We start from the raw sequence: 10,961 nt of genomic DNA on the forward strand, positions 1-10,961 counted from the left end.
TTCTCTTCAGTCCAGACTGTGTACGTACTAAGAATGTCTTTCCCAGCATGTAAATCTCACCTACTTAAAGATCAGTCCTGGTACCAATTATTCTCAGTATGTTGTTCAAATTCTATAACATATCTTACAAAGCCCACATTATATTGCTTCTGTTTATCTCATCAGCCCTATTTTTTCACAATATACTTCTCCTCCACCTCAATCCTCTTCTTACTTCAATAATTTATTCTAGAACCGCATCATCAAAACACAATCCTATTGTGGTTCTTACCTAACGTACCATGCATCTTTCATCTCTGGACTTTCATACATGCTGTTCTTTCCTTCTGGCATGCTATTCTCCATGTCTCATGATACATTAGCTTATATACCACCTACTCTTTAGCTAATATGTCACCTATTTTGCAGAGAATTCCCTTTCTCTCTGAGATATAGTTAGGTATTCCTTCTAAACAAGAAGCATCTTTGCCCTTCACACTTTTATAATGGAACTCCCTTTTGGGGAGACCATAAATTGTAATTGAGTACACTGTTCTTGGAGGTACTTGTGGGATGCTGCATAATAAATACTTATATATTTATATATTTATTGGAATTAATGGATAAATTAATAAATGAATGAATGGGAAATAGAAAAAATGGTGTGGGGCACTTGTGAAAGACCTGGAATCCTATATAGATGGGAGGGAAAAGGATATAATTTGGGGTTGAGAGGGCAAGATCACCTCCGGAGAAACTTTTGAGTTGGCTGAAAGATTGATGACAGTCACCTCTGGAATGGTTTCTAAAAAGCGATCCCTAACTCATGGGAAAGATTTAAAGTTAAAAGTAAAGAGACAGAAAGAAATTCAAAGCATTTTCAGGTGAGACTATAAAAATATGGAGAAATCAAATCTGACATGTTGGCAGGTTTAGGAGAGCAAAAACTTACTAGTAAATCATCAAAGGAAGATTATAAAGTGAAAAATCTACATCTCAATCTGTACACCTTTATTGTGATTTAGAGACTATCAAAATATATAGTATATCAAAAAACAAATTTTAGAAACATTAGTTATTTGGAAATTAAGTTTAACATTTACCATTCTGAATTTAAAATAGTACCAAGACAATGGAAAAATTACTAAATATTACTAAGTTGCTAAGAAAGTAGGTATTGAAAGTTCTTCTCACAAGAAAAAAAATTTTGATGGATGACAGATGTTAACTATGGCAACTCACTACTGTATTCTTGCCCGAAGAATCCCATGGACAGAGAAGTCTGGTGGGCAATAGGGTTGCAAAGAGTCAGACATGACTGAGGCAATTGAGCACACATGCACGGATGTTAACTAAACTTATTTGGTAATCATTTCACGATATATACATATATCAGATCATTACATTTTACAGCTTAATACAATGTTATATGTCAGCTATATCTCAAAAAAACTGGAAAAAACATTCAAGAAATTTTAAAAATCAATTAAAAATAATAAATATAAAATGCATTTTATCTAAAGGAAATGTCAATATAAAGTTTGAAAGGGAGCATAACAGATGAAAACAGTAATTTATTAAAGCTGCCAGTTTATAAAAAATTTAAAAGCTCATCCTGTAATTTTCTAGAGATAATTATCTGGACAATTATGAACTTTATATCAGTAAATGGGAATAAGGAATCAAAGACACACATAAAAATAAACATATTCAGGTATTATCTATCTGATTTTACTTCTCAACCTTCATTATTTGACATGACTTCATTTACTTTGCAACGTTATTTTTTCTTTTAAATTTTAATATAATAGGGCTATATATTTTAATGCAGATATTAAATTTTGGCAAACATTTTTAAAATCAGAGTTTGCCTCTTAAGCCTATTTATTTTTTTAAATACTATTTATTATTTTTATAATTACGCAGTGAATGTATTTTACTTGGACACACTGGAAGATAACAAAAAAGAACAAGGAAGAAACATTTAAACCACCATTAATACCACCAACTCCTATTCCTTGTTAGCGCTTATACCTAGGCCTTGAATTCAGTAAGAAAGCACCAGGAAAGCAATCTGGTTATTTTGGGGTGGTGTCTATTCTCATTGATCTAAAGTATATTCTTATCCTCCAATATCAAGTTCTATACATTTTACACATTTTTCTTATTACCATTGCTTGTACCCATTTTCAGAGGGAGATTACCTTATACTTCCATTCCATGAAGATTCTATCTAAGTGAGGAAGATAGAATTTAGTCCATATTCATTTTTAATGCTACTAATATAAAGTAGGGGAGAGATAAAAAGTCCCAAAGGGTAGTGCAGCGTAGGATTAGAGGTGTATAGAATTATCAACTTTTCTTATCTTTTAATATGAAAAAAGGAAGTAGTGCTAAAACCACTGAAATGTGTTCAACTGTGTCACAGAAGATATTAAAGTTGAATCTAAGTTTTAACAGATTGAAAGAACCCCCTAAACATCTATCCATTCATTCAGCAGATAGTCAGTTATTGACCACCCACTGTGACCCAGTTACTATCCAATGCAATGAAGAGATGTTATTCTTAACTCAGGGTCAACCTGAAGAAATACCCTAATGATATCACTAGACAGTGAGCTTTTGATGGCGGGTATGTGTCTTAATCTCAACACCTACTGTAGGGCCAGTTATCAGAACTCTCATTTGAAGACAATTTGAAGAGCACATTTTCCATAGAAGTCAGTCTCAAGGCTGACATCATTTATTCCTAATAATTGAAGCCAGTTATAGAACTAAGGCCTTGTGCTAAGTGCCTATAAATATTATTTCATATAATACTCCTATAATTTTTAACAGCATCTATGGAACCTCATTTTTATTAATAATAGATCTAATATTATTTGTGTGAAGATTCGAGCCTATTTCATTTTCTTTAAAATGTGAAAGTTTAAATGACTGGTTCATGTCACATATCCAGTGGCCACAGAGGCAAATTTTGAGAGCATGTTTGTCAGATTTCAAAGCCCATATTCCTTCCATGATCCCATACTGTCTCTTGATAATCTTCACAATTTGTGAAATATCAGAAACTTTTAAGACTATAGGCTGTGAGGTCAACCTAACAGGGCTCTTTGTTTGTTTATTTATTTATTTATTTATTTTGTTTTTGACTGCATATATGGCTTCTGGGATCTCAGTTCCCCAGTTAGGGATTGAACCCAGGCCAAGGCAGGGCAAGCATGGAGTGCTAACCACTAGGCTTCAAGGGAACTCTCAACTGAACAGAGTTTGAATTCCAACATCAACACTTGCTGAATACCCTTCAACCATCTATGTAAACTTTTTAAATCTCAATGTTATCATGTGTAAAATGAAAATGATAGTACCTATATCAAATGACTACTGTATTAAATAAGGTGATTCATATGAAAGTACTTGCCATATTAATAATGGTTCAATGAGAGTGAACTATTATTATTCATGTGAAGATTCAAGCTTATTTCATTTCCTTTAAATTAACTGCTTAAATATATATTATACTTTATAGTACATATATAAATATGTATTCTACATATATACATGTATATATGTACATATATATATATAAAATCTCCAGAGAGTCCAGGCAAAAGTTCTACAGATAAACAATAAACTAACATAGGAGAAACTGTATACTTATAATCTCATAATAAAAAGTGGAGGAGTCAGGATGTAGAGAACTTGTGTCTTTTGTACCAGAGTCTCATACTCTACCATATTGCCTTAACTTTGCATTAAATGAAATAAGAGGAAGTATGCATGGAAAACTTCTCAACTAAAAGTCTGAAAATGTCACTGAGGAAGATATATGATCTCTGTCTCCAAGATCTCTCTTCACAGTGTGGCAAACATGATCAATTTGTGATGGCTTGAGTATTCAGTGATTGCAGGCAGTTGGTTGAACCAGATCACTCACTTCCTTTGTTTGTGTGTGTGTATGTGTTCAGTCCTTCAGTTGTGTCCAGCTCCCTGGGGCCCCATGGACTGTAGCCTGCTAGGCTCCTCTCCATGAAATTACCAGGCAAGATTCCCTTCTAACTGTGTACATTTCTGGCACTGAGAGAATAGTTTAAAAACAAACAACTGTATATGTTCTTTTAAACTCCTGCTGGTGTGAGCCTTGAAGTCAAACCAGGGAAGTTTAACTTTAAGGCAACTGTACTATCAAGAAGAATGAATGAGGGAGCAGCCCATGTGCTGGCCCGCCTTCACTCCTGCAAATTGCCTTCTTGACAAGAGAACTGACATATAGTGAAGGCTCCCTGATAGGTCAATGGATCTGGAAAAGGAAGCTGCATCATGATTATACAGAAAAAGCCCCTGACCAATAGCAAAAGCAGCCACAGGGGCACATAAATAACAACAGTTAGTAGCAATATGAGAGGTGCTTTTACTAACTTCAGAGCTTCCAGATATTAAGTTCATGGGCACCAGTTGCCAAAACTCAAGATGTCGATAGGCTAAGTAAAGCTAGATAAGCGATCTAATTCAGAGAGTGCATCACTAACTTAAGATTCTGTTGGTAGTTTTACCTTGGCAGGTTTTGTTTTATGTGCTGTTTTTCTCTAGAACCTAAATTCAGATCTGTTGTCAGACAAAAATCTGCTTCGTGAAAAATTAGTATTTGGTTGCATCTAGTCATGAATCATATACACACCAAGTGCTTCAAGCAGTTTTGCTCACAAGATCAGTGGTGACACCCAATATTGCTCAATAATTACATTCTGAGGGATTGGGGGGCACTCTTCACACCATACCTTATATGGACCTCAGAGAGTGGTATGTGTAATTTTTCCCCAAGTCTAGGGGTGAGGAGCATGTTTGCCAGAAGCCATTACACTCCCACAAACACAACATCATATTTCTTTTAAAAAGTACAGAACAAAATATCCCTGTTAATAGGGAAAAGGTTGATATTTTACAATAGAGAGAATTTTGAAAAATTTCATGGCACATTTGTGATGTGGAAGCAGTGTCATTTTTTTATTGTAAAGACATTTGACAGATGACTTATCAATGTTTATTCTGATCATTTTATTAAAGAATATTTGGGCTTCACTGGTGGTTCAGTTCAGTTCAGTTCAGTTCAGTCGCTCAGTCAGGTCTGACTCTTTGTGACCCCATAGATTGCAGCTCACCAGGCTCCCCTGTCTATCACTAACTCCTGGAGTTTACTCAAACTCACGACCACTGAGTCGGTGATGTCGTTAAAATATCTCATCCTCTGTCGTCCCCTTCTCCTCCCACCTTCAATGTTGACCAGCATCAGGGTGTTTTCCAATGAGTCAGTTCTTCCCATCAGGTGGCCAAAGTATTGGAGTTTCAGCTTCAACATCATTACTTCCAATGAATATTCAGGACTAATTTCCTTTAGGATGGACTGGTTGGATCTCCTTGCAGTCCAAGGGACTCTGAAGAGTCTTCTCCAACACCACAATTCAAAAGCATCAGTTCTTTGGTGCTCAGCTTTCTTTATAGCCCACCTCTCACTTCCATACATGATTACTTGAAAAACTTAGCTCTGGTTAGATGGACTTTTGTTGGCAAAGTAATGTCTCTGCTTTTTAATATGCTATCTAGGTTGGTCATAATTTTGCATCCAAGGAGCAAGTGTCTTTTAATTTCATGGCTGCAATCACCACCTGCAGTGATTTTGGAGCCCCCCCAAAATAAAGTATCTTACTGTTTCAACTGTTTCCCCATCTATTTGTCACGAAGTGGTGGGACCAGAGGCAATGATCTTAGGTTTATGAATGTTGAGGTGTTTTTTTTTTTTTCCCTCTCCATATCTTTTTTTTTTTTTTTACTTAAAGTAATTTTTATTAATTTCTTAAGATTTTTCAAATGTTTCAGAATAAAAAGTGATTCTGTAACATAGCCCACACACAAACATTTTTGTTACAAAGAATCTCATTTCGTATTTATCATATAATTGCCACTGGTTGTTTTTTTTTAAATTTAACTTAATTCTATTTTTTAATATTTTTATTTTTTTAATTTTTATTTTTACTTTATTTTACTTTACAATACTGAATGTTGAGCTTTAAGCCAACTTTTTCACTCTCCTCTTTCACTTTCATCAAGAGGCTCTTCAGTTCTTCTTCACTTTCTGACATACGGGTGGTGTCATCTGCGTATCTGAGGTTACTGATATTTCTCCCAGCAATCTTGATTCCTGCTTATGCTTCATCCAGCCTAGCATTTCACATGATATACTCTGCATATAAGTTAAATAAGGAGTGTGACAATATACAGACTTGATGTACTTCTTTTCCTATTTGGAAACAGTCTGTTGTTCCATGTCCAGTTCTAACTGTTGCTTCCTGACCTGCATGCAGATTTCTCAAGAGGCAAGTGAGGTAGTCTGGTATTCTCATCTCTTTAAGAATTTTACAGTTTGCTGTAATCCACATAGTTAAAGGCTTTGGCATAGTCAATAAAGCAGAAGATGTTGTTCTGGAACACTTGCTTTTTCAATGATCCAACGGATGCTGGCAATTTGATCTCTGGTTCCTTTGCCTTTTCTAAAACCAGCTTGAACATCTGGAAGTTCATGATTCACATACTGTTGAAGCCTGGCTTGGAGAATTTTGAGCATTATTTTAATAGCATGTGAGATGAGTGCAACTGTGAGGTAGTTTGAGCATCCTTTGGCATTGCTTTGCTTTGGGATTGGAATGAAAACTGACCTTTTCCAGTCCTGTGGCCACTGCTAATTTTCCAAATTTGCTGGCATATTAAGTGCAGCACTTTCACAGCATCATCTCTTAGGATTTGAAATAGTTCAACTGGAATTCCATCACCTTCACTAGCTTTGTTCATAGTGATGCTTCCTAAGGCCCACTTGACTTCGCATTACAGGATGTCTGGCTCTAGGTGAGTGATCATACCATCGTGATATCTGGGTGGTGAAGATCTTTTTTGTATAGTTCTTCTGTGTATTCTTGCCACCTCTTCTTAATATCTTCTGCTTCTGTTAGGTCTATACAATTTCTGTCCTTTATTGAGCCCATCTTTGCATGAAATTTTCTCTTGGTATGTCTAATTTTCTTGAAGAGATCTCTAGTCTTTCCCAATCTATCGTTTTCCTCTGTTTCTTTGCATTGATCACGGAGGAAAGCTTTTTATCTCTCCTTGCTATTCTTTGGAACTCTACATTCCAATGGATATATCTTTGCTTTTCTCCTTTGCCTTTCACTTCTCTTCTTTGCACAGCTATTTGTAAGGCTTCCTCAGACAACCATTTTGCCTTTTTGCATTTCTTTTTCTTGGGAATGGTCTTGATCCTTGTCTCCTGTACAATGTCAAGAACCATCATCCATTGTCCTTCAGGCACCCTGTCTATCAGATCTAATCCCTTGACTCTATTTTTCACTTCCACTGTATAATTGTAAGGGATTTGATTTAGGTCATACCTGAATGGTCTAGTAGTTTCCCCTACTTTCATCAATTGAAGTCTGCATTTGGCAATAAGGTGCGCATGATCTGAGCCACAGTCAGCTCCTGGTCTTTTTTTGTTGTTGCTGTATAGAGCTTCTCCGTCTTTGGCTGCAAAGAATAGAATCAATCTGATTTCAGTGTTGACCATCTGTGATGTCCATGTGTAGAGTCTTCTCTTGTGTTGTTGGAAGAGGGTGTTTGCTATGACCAGTGTGTTCTCTTGGCAAAACTCTATTAGCCTTTGCTCTGCTTCATTCTGTACTTCAAGACCAAATTTACCAGTTATGTCAGTATTTCTTGACTTCCTACTTTTGCATTCCAGTCCCCTATAATGGAAAAGACATCTTTTGGGGTGTTAGTTCTATAAGGTGTTGTAGGTCTTCATAGAACCATTCAACTTCTTCAGCATTACTGGGCGGGGCATAGACTTGGATTACTGTGATATTGAATGGTTTGCCTTGGAAACAGATCATTCTTCCATTTCTGAGATTGCATCCAAATACTGCATTTCGGACTCTTTTGTTGACTATGATGGCTACTCCATTTCTTCTAAGGGATTCTTGCCCACAGTAGTAGACATAATGGTTATCTGAATTAAATTCACCCATTCCAGTCCATTTTAGTTCGCTGATTCCTAAAATGTCGATGTTCACTCTTGCCATCTCCTGTTTGACCACTTCCAATTTACCTTGATTAATGGACCTAACAGTCCATGCTCCTATGCAATATTGCTCTTTACAGCATCAGACTTTACTTCCATCACCAGTCACATCCATAACTAAGTGTTGTTTTTGTTTGCCTCCAGCCCTTCATTCTTTCTGGAGTTATTTCTCTATTGATCTCCAGTAGCATATTGGGCACCTACCGACCTGGGGAGTTCATCTTTCAGGGTCCTGTCTTTTTGGATTTCATACTGTTCATGAGGTTCTCAAGGCAGGAATGCTGAAGTGGTTTGCCATTCGCTTCTCCAGTAGACTACATTTTGTCAGACCTCTCCACCATGACCCGTCCATCTTGGGTGGCCCTACACAGCATGGCTCATAGTTTCATTGAGTTAGACAAGGCTGTCGTCCAAGTGATCAGATTGGTTAGTTTTCTGTGACTGTGGTTTTTTTCACTCTGTCTGCCCTCTGATGGAGAAGGATAAGCAGCTTAGAAAGCTTCCTGATGGGAGAGACTGACTGAAGGGGAGACTGGGTCTTGTGCTGATGGGCAGGGCCATGCTCAGTAAATCTTTAATCCAATTTTCTGTTAATGGGTGGGGCTGTGTTCCCTCCCTGTTACCTACCTGGGCCAAGCTATGGTGGAGGTAATGAAGATAATAGCGACCTCCTTGCAAAGGTCCCATGCACATACTGCTGCACCCAGTGCCCCCAACCCTGTAGCAGGCCACCCCCGACCCATGCCTCCACTGGAGACTCCTGGACACCCACAGGCAAGTCTGGATCAGTCTCTTGTGGGGTCCTTTCTCCTGGTGTGCACAAGGTTCTTCTTGTGCCCTTCAGGAGTCTATTTCCCAGTCCTGTGTCAGTTCTGGCAGCCCTATGGTGGGGTTAATAGCAACCTCCTCTAAGAAGGCTTATGGCATACCCAAGTCTGCTGCACCCAGAGCCCCTGCTCCTGCAGCAGTCCACTGCTGACCCATAGCTCCACAGGAGACAAACACAGTTCTGTCCTAGTCTCTGTGGGATCTCTGGGTACTGGGGTGCACTAGGTTTGTTTAAGCCCTCTGAGCATCTCTGGCTGGTATGGGGTTTGATTCTAAATGGGATTTCGTCTCTCCTACCATCTTGCTGGGTCTTCTCCTTTACCCGTGGATGTGGGGTATCTCCTCAAAGTCGCTCCACCACTTCCTAGCCAGATTAAATGCTTGTCCTAAAGAGCCAGGATAAGCCCCCTAGATGATAGGTTACAGTGAACAATGTTGGATTTGTGACCTCCAAAGAAGATTTAGTTTCGGGATCAGAGACCAGACTTGGCCACTCAGGGCTCTTGGTGATTCAGATGGTAAAGAATCTGCCTTCGGTGCTGTAGACCTGGGCTCAATCCCTGGGTTGGGAAGGGAATGTTTACCCACTTGAATGTTTACCCACTTGAATGTTTACCCACTCTAGTATTCTTACCTGGGAAATCCCATAGATAGAGGAGCCTGGCTGGCTACAGTCCATGGGGTTGTTAGACGTGACTGAGCGACTAACACTTTCACTTTTCAAAAGAGTATTTAAATTTCTTAATATTAGAGAAAAAAAGATTGCAATTTTTCTCATTCAACTATCTTTCTATATTTGGCTGGTAGACTGAAGTTTACCTGGCAACAATCTTTCAACAGATTGAAATTAACATCTCTAATTCTGACTCTCACCCAGAGGTTTGCTGTTATCTGCAGGTATGTTAATCGTGCTGCATGAATTATAAGCCTGTCCACTCAGCACAGAGAGTTCATTAGGCTCTCTATGAGGTGCAGAAGAGGAGCAGGAAGCCAGAGCCAGATATTCATTGCCTTATGACTCAATTCTAATCACTTCAGCCTGTGTGACTGACAGAGAAATGCTCTTTGCCTGATTGAAGGTATTGATTTCCCACCCCCTTTTGGGGCACACTGAAGAGATACAATCAGAGGCTTTGGCTTTCAAAAAAAAAAAAACCTCTTCATCTGCCTTAATCATCTGATCAATAATCAGCATCAAGACTAGGGATCTTCAACGAAGCTTCTGCCAATGTCTTTATTTTCTTTCTTCCATTGGCTGCAGATCTGCTGAGTCAAGGTGATCTTAATAGATCAGAAAATGAACAGTAAGCAACAACAGTATCAGCCTTTAGTGACAGTAGTCAGATCTAGAAGCTCCAATTATATACAACAACAACAAAATGTAACCCTCTCCCTCTTCCTCCTCTCCATCTACACCCTTCATGGGCCATTGGCTGGCAAACTAACGCCTGCATACATGACTAGACACTCTGAGAAGCAGCAAGTGAAATCACTTTTCTGACTCAACCAACTGGAACAAGGAGTGTGGGGGAGTGGGAAACATTCATACACAGTGAGATAGCTCATGAGTTTCATATTTTATGGTGGAAGACTACAGGCAAAGTTGTCTGAATTATGTCTGAAGAACAAGGAGTAATGTGATACATTCAGCTTGCCTGAATACTGAGGATCACTAAACAAAGCTTTCCATTTTAAGCTTATAAATGTTGGGTAAGAATTCTGCTTTATTATGAGCATTTTACAGAACATTTTACACTTGAATTTTTTTTTAAGGATTTTTCACCAGTCACCTCTATTCGAATCCCTAGCATTTTAAATTAAAATTTAAGTGCTGTTGTTACATCTTCAAGAATTTTTGTTAATGCTTAAAATTAATTTGTACATTAAAAGGCCATCTATAAATCCTAGAATTTCCCCCTTCTTCCCGCAAAAAGGATGCCCTCACCTTTCTCAAAAGTTTGCTTTGTTAAACTTTCAAGGAAAAGTTTTTCATGTAACTTCATAGATTTGACTGTGGTACGTGGGTAATTTG

The sequence above is a fragment of the Ovis aries genome, chromosome 2, assembly GCF_016772045.2.
Source record: "Ovis aries strain OAR_USU_Benz2616 breed Rambouillet chromosome 2, ARS-UI_Ramb_v3.0, whole genome shotgun sequence".
NCBI lineage: Eukaryota > Metazoa > Chordata > Mammalia > Artiodactyla > Bovidae > Ovis > Ovis aries.